Raw genomic sequence first — 11949 nt, 5'->3', positions numbered from 1 at the left:
GGCATCGCCTCCAATATTCTGCCAACAACATCTGCATGAGTGGGCCGGTTGTGTAACTCGTAAATTCAACGCAAGTGACTGCCGTGATTTGCTGTGCAGCACCGAGTAGAGCCACTTTGCTGCATGTGAGAGAGATAGAAAGGCTGAGCTGGGAATATCAGTGCTTTGGAGTCAACTGACCTATTGCAGTAGCTGCTTCGTAGGTTAAACTGGAGGTGGATCTCCTGGAGGGAGAGTGAGCTGCTCCATGCGAAGAGATGGAGGCAACCAGGAGGGTGCATGAGGGAACAACTTACTTATGACAGCTCATTTTTTTTGTAAAAGGCTGAATTTCAGGATTTTTTCCTGCTTAAGACTTTCAACATTTCCTTTAAGTTTTTTTTTTCTTTTTTTTTTTTTTCCAGGCGCATATAAAATGCTTGTCCAAAAACAGGGGAATGGCAGAAAGTGAAGTTTTTTTCCTAGACAGGCACTAGGAACATCCTTGTTTGCTGTTTGCCTTAACCTTGGGCTAAAAGGTAGCTGAAAAGACTGCCTCTTGCTTGATACCTGAAACTCTCCAAAGAAAACAGACTGAAACATGTAAATAATTAAGCTGCACACACAAAAATGACACTGAAGAATAATGTGCCGGGTCAAACTTTAGTGGGGTTAAATCAGGAATTTAGTGTAATCCCTCTTTACCCTGCTTAAATGTTCCTCACCTGGGTAAGTTATGACAGTGTGATGGATGTGCTCCTTCCTCAGCTCAACCTAATTTCTCATACATAGCCCTGTTCAGGTGTTAACTACCACATTATCTGATCCTGGTAGTTGCCTCCCTGTTTTCTTCCCCCACCCAGACATTAACCATCAATAACAGTCCTGATGGCCCTATCCTGATGGGGAGATAAGGCTAACTGTGAGTACAGCAGCCAACAGTCATTTCTGAATTGAAAGAATGACTATCAGTCAATCATCTTATCCCATAAATACGGGGACAGCCCAAGAGCCCATTGAGCTCTCCTTGCATGGCAGCGGGCTGCACGCTAGGATCTCCCCTTGAGCAGGGACGCCTCTCAAGGATACTCCTCAAGGTTAAGAGATCCTTCCCACTACAGATTTGTGGTAAGTGACTATAGCGCGCCTTTCTCTCTTTGAATTTGTAAACTTTACTTTGTAATTGTGCACAAATCCCTTAGACATAAACCGTTAACCACGTCTGGGACTAGGACTGGATCCGGCCGCACCCAGACTCCTCTCAGAAGGAGTTTGGAAAGCAAGGGGGTCCAGTCTGAACCTCATGACCCAACGGGAGGGTGTCCTTGGTAATTCTGTGTGTATCTTGAACCTCCATGCAGTAACTAATAAGTGACCTTGCCATAGAATCTCGTGAAACCATTGTCATTATCAATAAAACCTATTCCTATTTCTTTCCCACGAGTGAAGTGCATTGTGTCACTCACCCCCACCACCACTCGTTCCATAACAGACAGCTAGAAAAAGCTCGCCTTATCCTTCAGGATAACTCCAGCACCTCAGGAAGCTACCGAGTCAAATGAAAAACAGAGACAACTGGCAATGGCTTAGTAGCTTAACCCATATGCCCCAGCTCAGTCTGGTCATCGCTTCAAATGCCAACAAGATTGTTACAAGCTAATGAAGATCAATTGAGTACTTGGTCACTTAGTGCAGGCAGAGCAAGGCTTGTGGGTTAAATCCTAAGAAATGAGGTCTTCTGGGGTTTTCATGGCTATAAAAAATAACACTTTTCAGGAGGAGAGGAGGTTGCTCATCCTGTGCCCTTGACCAGATTGTCCCTTTGCTCCTACAAAGTGATGATGGGAGGGGAAGGAAGAACAGAAGACATTCTCCAGTGCCTGCTGCAAAAGTGTCACTGCTGCTGTTATCATATCTCCGAGGCACTGTGTTTTCCTCGGTCCTAGGATGTTGTTCCTGAGCTTATGTGTCAGCAGCATAGGTAGCACATTGGGTGCCTTGACACCAGCCTTGTGGACTCCTTGCTGTTTGTCTCAGGCACTTGGCTCGCCATGCCTGCTAGCTACAGGGAGCATCCGTGTCCACCATGGAGAGGCTGCGCCAGCTGGACCTCCAGGTCTGGTGTCTGTAGTTGTAAATGCAGAGGCGTTCGCAGACCACCATATGTCCACTCTATGAGTGCAGTGACCAGAAGGCTTCAGAGATACAGAGAAGACTCATGCGTGCAAACAGACATTTGCACACATATGCTGTGGTTTCTGTTATCATCATTAGCCTACAATTAGGCGAGCTGGTCAGAGATCAAAAGCCTGTGTAATCTCATTATAAAACAAAAGATAGACATAGGGCAAAGACATATGTGAGAGCAATGAGATTGTGTCAGTCAGTAGAATTTGAAGGACAGTGATCTGACCAAAAGGGTTTGTAGCCACTACAGAGAAGGAAAGCTTCAAGGCAGACGGCGTGATAGTTTTGTGGATGTTTAGGGGAAAACTCACTGGAGTGTAGGAAACGCCATGCAAGATAGATAGTGCAGAAATGCTTTAATACCAGAATTTTATGGAAGGCCAATGGAAGATGGTGCTGTAGATTAATCAGAGACAAGAGCAACTATTTAGATAGTAAATAAGGGTGTTATGCAGTTGATGGGGTGCATACAGGTCTCAGATGTGAAGTGAATCACTGGGATTTGGCTCCAGATTCAGACACATAAATGTGGGCAAAGGGATTAAAGAGAAAACTGGGAGGAACGCAAAGGAAAGGCCAGTTGATAATGAAGATATGACTTGCTACTGCAGTGCCCCTAAAACGCACAGCTGAAACCTGGGTGGCTGATAAGGTTTATTCTCACACAAATCACTCATCTTAATAAAAAGATATTGAGTGAAATACAATCCCTGGCCTTAAAATCTGAGTATCTCTACATTATGATTTATTGGTGTTCTGTATTTCCATCTGTCATGGGTAGACCTTCAGCATTTCCAAAGTCAGTAACTCAAGTGTGTCTAATGCCAGAAATTGGGCACTGGTCCAGCCTTGACTTCTTCAGCATCCTTCTATGAAACACTGGCAAGATGCAGAGACGCTAAGTGACTTTCCCAAACCTGGATTATATCTGGCAATATGAGCTAGACCTCCTAATTTTCTGTTCTTTAGCAATCAGCTGATAATATTCTCATGGCTTTAAGTGATTGATTATTTTGAGACTGAATAATTTTGGAAAATTGTCAGAACACTCAAAAAATGGCCAGTGAAATTATGTTTAGTGGATCATGCAGATTTTAATTCATTTTCTGTGTTAGCTTTTTAATGATGCAGTTCATCCCAGTAAGGATACAGAGTGCAAGTTGCTTTTCTCCTTTCAGCTAACATTTGTGGTGAAAAACACCGAATGTTTGAATTCTTAGCTTGGAACAACTCTGCTCGAACAAATAATAAAACAAGAGAATGAACTTGCTTACTTATCTGTAAGATAAAGACCTTGGAGCATTTTGGTAAGAATGTTTGAGAGATCAAAACATTTCAGGTTTCTCACCATCTCTGGGAATTGAAAAATAAACGAAATTAGGTAGAGAACTGGCTGAAGAAAACAATTTCTAAGAAAAAAAAAAATCCTCCTAAATATGTTGTTCTCTTTGCAATCTAGTATTAAGCCAAAAATTCCACTGGTGCTGAACAAGTAATGATTTATACCAGAGAAAATCCAAAGAGTTTCATCAAAGATGAGGTAGGGCTTTTATGTTTAAAGTGCCATTACCAGCAAAAGGCTTCAGAGCATTTTCTTTTAATTACTTCAGCAGCATGCAAAGAGCCGAACGATAACTTTGAACTATCCTGCATAGGTTATGAAATGTCAAAGCCTAATAACTGATATAACACATGGTGCCTATGTGGTTCAAAAGGCTAGGGAAGCAATCCTTTATTCCAAAGATTTCAGACTAAATCCCAGGCAGTGAAAATTGCAATGTAATAGAGTTTTGATCTGAAATTAGTTGGTTTGCAGTTAAGATCATCTTGGAGATAGGACCAAAGATTTGAATCAACATGATGGCTGCCTGTCATTATGGAGGCAGACTGGATGATTGTGTAAGATTGGATATCTAAGTTTTAGGTGGCCGGAATATGAGATAAATCCCACCCTTCCTGACTTCCCTCATCTTCTGCACTGAGCCCCGTTCATCTTCACAATAACACCACCAAGGGTACCCAGCAGAAATACTGTATAAGCTCAGCTAGCAGAGGAGCGTAGAGGGAACTTCCACTGTTACCAAAACAGTATTTTCTGGGCAAGACATGTTGAATCATCTTTTAGAGCTTGATCTTCATAGGTCTTTGTCATTCAGCCACCATCCCAGAAAATTATTTAACGCCATGCCCATTCCCCCAGCTTGGATGGTGATTATCACTTCTTAGCTAAACCCACACCAGAACTGGGCTTCCAAGGAGATGATCCCAAAGGGTCTTCCTCTTGCCCTTCAGCCAGGGAGCATTTTCAGGATTAGGTTTAATCACGAGAATTTAGGAGTGTTGTTTCGTACTTTGACGTTCACATTAACTCCACTTGCTTCATAGACTGCCTTTAGCAAGCAAGAGCTTCACGGAAAGGTTATAAGGGAAAGACCTTGGCTCCCAGGAGATAGCAGGTAGCATCTGAATGATGAAGAGACACTGTTCTGTGACAGAAAATGGGTAGCTAAACAGAGAAAAATATTACGATGTTAGTCTCATGCTCCAAGGTGTCTTACCTAGCAAATGAGCCCATGTTGTGATTTGGTTACCCAGCATCAAAGACTTTCACTGTTTGCCAAGGGCCAGAATGGAAAAGTTTGAAAGCAGGGAGGGATATGAATGGAGACTCTCAAATGCAAATATATGACCTGTCACAAATACTGCCTGTGGGAGAAGAGAATGAACAATGTTTAGTTGCTAGAGTAAGAGGAGAAGACACGTTTGATGGGGTATCAGCCCCATCTGCCCTTGAATCTGCATGCTTGTATAGCTGTGCTTGCTTGCTCTCTTCATCCTCTCAAGCAAACTACATCCTTGTACTCACTTTAGAGCCATCTATTACTCCCCACTGTGCATACACTGACCTCAAAATCCATAATGGGTCTCGCATCGAATTTGTGCTCACAGTCAACTTGTATCTAAACAAATTGAATAAAGCTGAGAGCTCCAAAGATATTCTTATTTATCCCATGACAAGCAGAGAGACTCACAGTTCTTCCACTTGTGACACCTTTGTCAATAAAATGTGCAGAAAGAAAAGAAAGTTGTTTTATAATTCATCTCCTTGACAAGAACAGAACCTTTGAACAGGAATGCTTTATGTGGTTAGCACAAGAACTGTGCTGAAGCAGAGGTTGCATCAGCAGAGTGCAAAAATGAAATTTTGTTTCTCTTGAAGAGTCACATTTCAAGCAACTTTTTTATCTAATGAAAAAAATCAGATTTGATTCTAAAGAAGAATTTATATTTGGCAGGCAATTAGATCATAAGAATCACAGGACTTATTAGATCATATATTCCATTCCCCTTCCACTGCGGGATCCTTTTTCAGACCTGAGGTCTAATTTCATTATTTTAAAAGGACAAAATATCAGACTTACGGAAAGCAATGTAACTACTGCCGAATTCACCCAAGAAAGAATCTTTTTAGGCTGTACCTCCAAAATTAACTGCTGGCAAAAATAAACCACAGGTGCAAATACTGAATACCTATTTAATTGACTTGAAGGTGACACCAGCTCACCTACCTGCCCCACTTTGCATTCATGTCTATATATGAGCACATAGCAGGAGACTTTTAAAAAGTTATGCCCCAGATCTTTAATATATATGACAGCCATTCTAAATACTCGGTTACAGCTGGAGCCATTTCAGCGTGTTATGTAAATACAGTGGGAGTTTTTAAAATAAAAGGTGGAAATTTTGAAAACATTTTGAGCATTAAGCATGTCATTGTATTCATTTCAATGAAAAGTTTATATGTCAAAATGCTGGTCCTAAGACATTCAGGGAGGAAGTTATGTATTTAGGCAGCAATTTTAGATCATTTCACCCAAAAAGAAGGAACCTTACTTGATGTTGCAGTCAGCCTGCGGCCAGTGACGGGCAGTGTCTCCTTGGCAGATGGGGGAGCTGAGCAGGAGAGGCGGGAGCTGCAGCCACGCGGCCAGCGCATGACCAGGCAGCTCATTGGGCGGCCTTGCGCGTGGTCAGCGCATGATCCCCTGCCTGATTGGCTGGTTGGGTTGCTGGGCTCCTTGTGCTGCCGGGCAGGGCGGGGGCTACTCCGGGCTCGGAAGCCATATAAGTTGTGTTTAACCCTAAATCAAGGTCTTTGGCTCACCATCACAGAGACCCTGCTCCTCCATACGCCCGCAAATGGCACCCAACGTGGGGCTCGAAGACTAGCTGTCTCTCCGGTTGCACTGCCCAGATGAACTCCGGGATTCACGCTGAAAGGAAGCATAAGGATCATGCTGAAAGGAAGCGTCCTTTGTGCATGCACTAAAAGCCTCTTGAAAGGAAAGAGGTAAGCGGCTGGGAACTACGGGTTCATACCTAACAAAGGAACAGAAGGACTGAGTCCGCTCCTTCACAAGGTGCAGCAAATGGCGCCCGAACAGGGACAGAGATAGGCGACAGACGCGCTTGTCGCACCGGGGTGTAGCTCGACTGAACGAAGGCTGAAAGGAAGCCGTGCGCACACAAGTGCCTCCTGCAGGATGGAGGTGAGCAGTCGAGAACCATGGTGAACTCTATGACACAGGAGCAGAAGAATGTGGGAGAGGTGGCTGATTTGAAACAGAGCTTGATATGGGCACATGAGCAAGAACCGCATCTAAATACTCATTCAGTGTACGACCCACCAACATGGGATAAGGTCGGGGTGATACTATGGGATAGGGCAGACGTGGCCAGCGGTGCGGGCCGGTGTCTGTGGCGGCCACGCTGCTTATCGGGCTCCTGCTATGGGTGGCGGATGGGCCGCGTGCCGCAGTGTCCCCTTCAGGGCAAGCTGCCCCGGCACCGAGCTCAGCCTGCCCGCGAGTGGTGCTCTGTGTAACTACATCGTCATGACCGCTGCGGATATCCTTTCGCTCATATCCCGTGGCAGTGAGGAAGAAGAGAAGGACTACAACTGTCCTACTCCAGGAGAATTGCTGGAATGCCTTTTTAAGAAGAGAAATAAATTGGAATACATTTTTAAGAAGAAAAAGAAACTGGTCAGAAAATAAACAAGAATGCTGTCTTGGGAAAATGATGATAAAGAACCCACCATCAGAACCAGATCAAGAAGATAAGGACAGCTGGAGAAACAGCAAGAACTGATGAAGATGCCTTTTAGAAGAATTGAGGAGGAAGAAATGTATTCAACAAAAAAAGAGAAATTTTCTTCCATCTGTAAACCAGTTGCTGTTTGAAACCACCAACTATTGACTGTGGGAACAACCCATATCTCGAAACCGACTGATGACCAACTTACAAAGGAGTTTGTGGTTCCTACTGCTTCCATGGCAGGGGGTTGGTTGTAGGAGGTACAAATTCTGCTATGGCAAATATGTTACCATGAGGATAAGGAAAGTGGACGAGGCCACGCCAATGCTGCGGCATTTTGGCAGAAAAGAACCAACCCAACCTAGTAAAGTCATGGTGGAGGTGCGGGACCCAGGGATGGGCCGATGGGAAAAGCAGTACCACTGATAACATGGGGGCGAGGGTATGCTTGTGTCTCCATAGATAAGGCCCGCAGTGGATTCCTGCACGATGGGTTCGACTGGCCCTAGCGATGGCCTCCTCCTCCCTTTCTTCATTATCCTCACCAGAACCATAACAGCAAAAAAACAAAAAAGGGGGATATGTTGCAGTCAGCCTGCAGCCGGTGACAGGGAGCGTCTCCTAAGCAGACGGGGGAGCTGAGCAGGAGAGGCAGGAGCTGCAGCCACGTGGCCAACGTGTGATCAGACAGCATATTGGGCGGCCTCTCGCGTGGTCGACGCGTGATCACCTGCCTGATTGGCTGGTTGCTAATCTAGTAGCAGGCGGCTTCTCTGTTTTGTTTTTAAAGCTCGATAGGTGTGCTGGCAGAGGAGTTGAGATTAATAGATTTATTAATTATTTGCAATTTGCCTTCAACACTGCCTACGCCTGTACTATGAAATATGCAACAAAGCCACTGTTGCTAGTGGGTTTTGTATTTCTCTGGGGCCACTGTTTGCTTCAAATGTGTCATTATCCCTCATAAGGAAGTTCAGCTCTACTCTTGAATCAGTTCACATTGTTCTTATGCTCATCAGCCAACTCTGAAGGATATGCAGGCAGCTGCAAAGAATCTAATTAACATGTGACTAAAAAAAAAGAAATTGCAATCTACTGTACTATTTAATCTGTCAGCAAAGGGCTGAATTAGAAATGGGTTCAATGTTACCCTGTAGCTTTTTCTCTGTTTTAGTATAATAGATTCAGAGTCATTAGAGGTGGAGAAAACGTATTAATTTATCTTGTCCCTCTAGCCCTGCTGCTGTTTTTACCCTTTGGATGACCCTAAGTAAAACTTCTTTCCTCCTTTATGTTCATTGTCATCAAACACCTGCAGATTGTTATCATGTCTACCTTTAGTCATCATGAGCTTGGGTTTATGAAATTTGCTTAATGTTTGCCTGCAAATCAAAATTTCCATCATTCTTCATGTTCTTTTTCCCTTAAACAGTTTCTGGTGTTCCGGCATTATCTCTGTAATGGTAAAGAGTGCTTTTACTACCAAAAAGAAATAAATATATCCTATATTACATACTATCTACTAATTGGTTTACCATCACTGTTAGTGAAGAAATCTTTCAAAGTATTTCTGTGGTTTATTTATTTAAAAAAATGCATTTTGGTGTGACAAATGTTCTGTAATACATGTAAGATAGAACAAAGTATCATAAAGTGCAGACTGATTTGAAAAGGAATAGCTTTTCCAGATTAATCTGAACACATTGAGTATATTTTTTTTCCGAAAAAAATAGGAGAAAGATCTAATTCTAAACTGTTTTAATGGGAGAGAGCAATTGTGTTGACAGCAGCCATATGAATGATACTGTTTTCACAGATGGACTGGTGAGAATCAAATTGAAGCTATTGATCTGTATTTGCGTAGGATCCTGCTAAACAGAAAGATTTGAGGGCTTTGCCATTAGCAGCATGGGTCATTTTACCAACTAGGAAAGGCAACATGCTCTGTCTCTCTTATATACGCTCTGTTGCTAGTGCAATAGAAGATGCCTGGTCTTCAAAAAATGTCAAGTGCCCTTCTCCAGACATGGGTAATGCAGTTCAGATGATATAATTAAAAGCCTTCCCTTCCATTCTTCTCTCAAAAGGCACACACACAAACGATAGATAACTCAAGGCAATGCATGAGCAAACTGGAGAGACTCTAAGTCAACTTTCTAACTTGATTAGCTTTGCATCTTGTGTTCAGTGGAAACTCAAGGCAAACTGAAAAGAAACTGCAATGATGTCCTTGGATTTTCAATTGATTAGTGTCTTTGGGAGAGCAAAGAGGAGAGCCCAGGGCTCACCTAAGGAGGGCAAGAGGACTGTTTTGGGTCTTCCTTATATCTCTGGAATATGTGTGGATGCAAAAGAGATGATTATTTATCATCATGATTTCTGGTAACTTTGGGACCATCACCAACCTGCTCCCCTGGGAACATGTAATTGCATCCCATGGGCAGCAGAAGAGCATGGCAACTGTGAAAATAAATACCTTAGGTTAGTTGAGGTTTTTTCATAAGTACATGAATCATGAAATTCATTTGTTGTTACAGGCAGGATGGTTTTATCAGCTGAAACATATTTCTTGTTTGCTTTGATATTATCATCAGGCTTATGTAGAGGGATCACATGTCAATACGACATCCATGGACTGATGCCAGATAAGGGCAAAGTATTTGTACCTTCATAATCAGTTTCCCCCATATGTAGAGTAACATTTCCCTTATCAGCCAATGGAGAAATAATCAAGGCATCTGATTTCAAAACTTGTAAATGCATCCTGTGTGCCTACGAGTGGCTAGGAGGAGGAAGGATAGACCATGTTAACCTTAACCAAACGTTAGATCAAATAATTTAATCCCTGTGCTTCCATCCTATATGCTCTTACCTAGGAATGCTATAAGGTGAGCTGAAGCACTGTTTTTTGTCATGCATGGATTAATTTTACTCATTTTTTACTGTTTCTCCAGGTTTAGTGGAGATAATAAGAAAAAAAGTCTACAGCTATCTACAGCTATAACATTTCCACTTAGATTTAAAAAATCTTTAAAAACTTTATCCACCTAAACAAAATGCAGTGAAGTCCAAAATATTATATATATATATATATCAGGAAAAATCTTCAGTTTGGAAAAGTGAACTTCCCAAAGACAGCAATAGTTTACTGCACTCAGATTCATAGTTCTTGGTTATTGTCAACAGAGTGGCATTGCAAGAAAGGCCAGTCATAATTCCTATGTTAATGGATAGCAATGTATTTTGGAAGCTGTGGGTTAAAACTGCCAAATTCTTGCTCTGGGGTCAAACTCTTCTCGGTGATGCACAGTGACAGGACAAGGGGTAATGGGTATAAATTACAATACAGAAAGTTCCACCTCTATATGAGGAAGAACTTCTTTCCTGTGAGGGTGACAGAGCCCTGGAACAGGCTGCCCAGAGAGGCTGTGGAGTCTCCTTCTCTGGAGAACTTCCAAACCCGCCTGGATGCCACTCTGTGCCACATGCTCTAGGTGTCCTTGCTGGAGCAGGGGGGTTGGACTAGGTAATCTCTAGAGGTCCCTTCCAACCTCTACCATTCTGGGATTCTGTGATTATCACCACTGATAGGTTGCAGTGGTGATAAATAAAGCCTATGTAGTAGGCACAGACTGAGACTTTACCCTAATAGAGTTTTTGTTTGGTTTTTTTGCATGGCCTGAGTGTAGCATACTATGAAATGGCTTAAAATTAGGAATGAAACAGATTTCAAACCTTTTTTATACTCTAAACACGTATAATGAGACCTGAAGAGCCAGAATTGATCCAATAGCATATAGTGATGGTCAAGAGAGACCCTTTTTTGGGCATGGTATCAAATACCGTGAGGTGACTCTGAACAATCTGAGATAATTTTGTATTCAGAAATGGGAAAAGCTTGTATAAAGCCACATTTCCAGACATTATCCTACAAATTTTTTTAAAAAAGTAAACAGCCCTTAACTACAGCATACTGTGAACTCCATTGCAATGGCTGTTTAGCAAGGTTATGAATTTTCCATAATTGCTTTGTGCTACACCTTGTGAAGGAAAGGACTAAGTCCTTCTGTTCCTTCGTTGGGTATGAACCCGTAGCTCCCAGCGGCTTACCTTTTTCCTTTCAAGAGGCTTTTAGTGCATGCACAAAGGATGCTTCCTTTCAGCGTGGTCCTTACGCTTCCTTTCAGCGTGAATCCCGGAGTTCATCTGGGCGGTGCAACCGGAGAGACAGCTAGCCTTCAAGCCCCACGTTGGGTGCCATTTGCAGGCATATGGAGGAGCAGGGTCTCTGTGACAGTGAGCCAAAGACCTTGATTTAGGGTTAAACACAAGTGACCTGCTCAGGCAGGACACGGAGCCCGGCAACCCAACCAGCCAATCAGGCAGGTGATCATGCGCCGGCCACGCGCGAGGCCGCCCAATGAGCTGCCTGGTCACGTGCTGGCCGCGTGGCTGCAGCTCCCGCCTCTCCTGCTCAGCTCCCCCGTCTGCCGAGGAGATGCTCCCTGTCACCGGCCGCAGACTGACTGCAAAATATCTCCCTTTTTTTTTTTTTTTTTTTTTTTTGCCATTATGGTTCCAGTGAGGATAATGAAGAAAGGGAGGAGGAGGCCGCTGCTAGTGCCAGTCGGACCCATTGTGCAGGAATCCACTGCGGGCCTTATCTGTGGGGACACAAGCGTACCC

Source organism: Tinamus guttatus, unplaced genomic scaffold (assembly GCF_059628265.1).
Source record: "Tinamus guttatus ecotype Peru unplaced genomic scaffold, ASM5962826v1 Tinamus_guttatus_pri_ptg000847l, whole genome shotgun sequence".
In the NCBI taxonomy this organism is placed as follows: Eukaryota; Metazoa; Chordata; class Aves; order Tinamiformes; family Tinamidae; genus Tinamus; species Tinamus guttatus.
The sequence above is the reverse complement of the archived record's forward strand: the minus strand, read 5'-3'. Positions refer to the sequence as shown.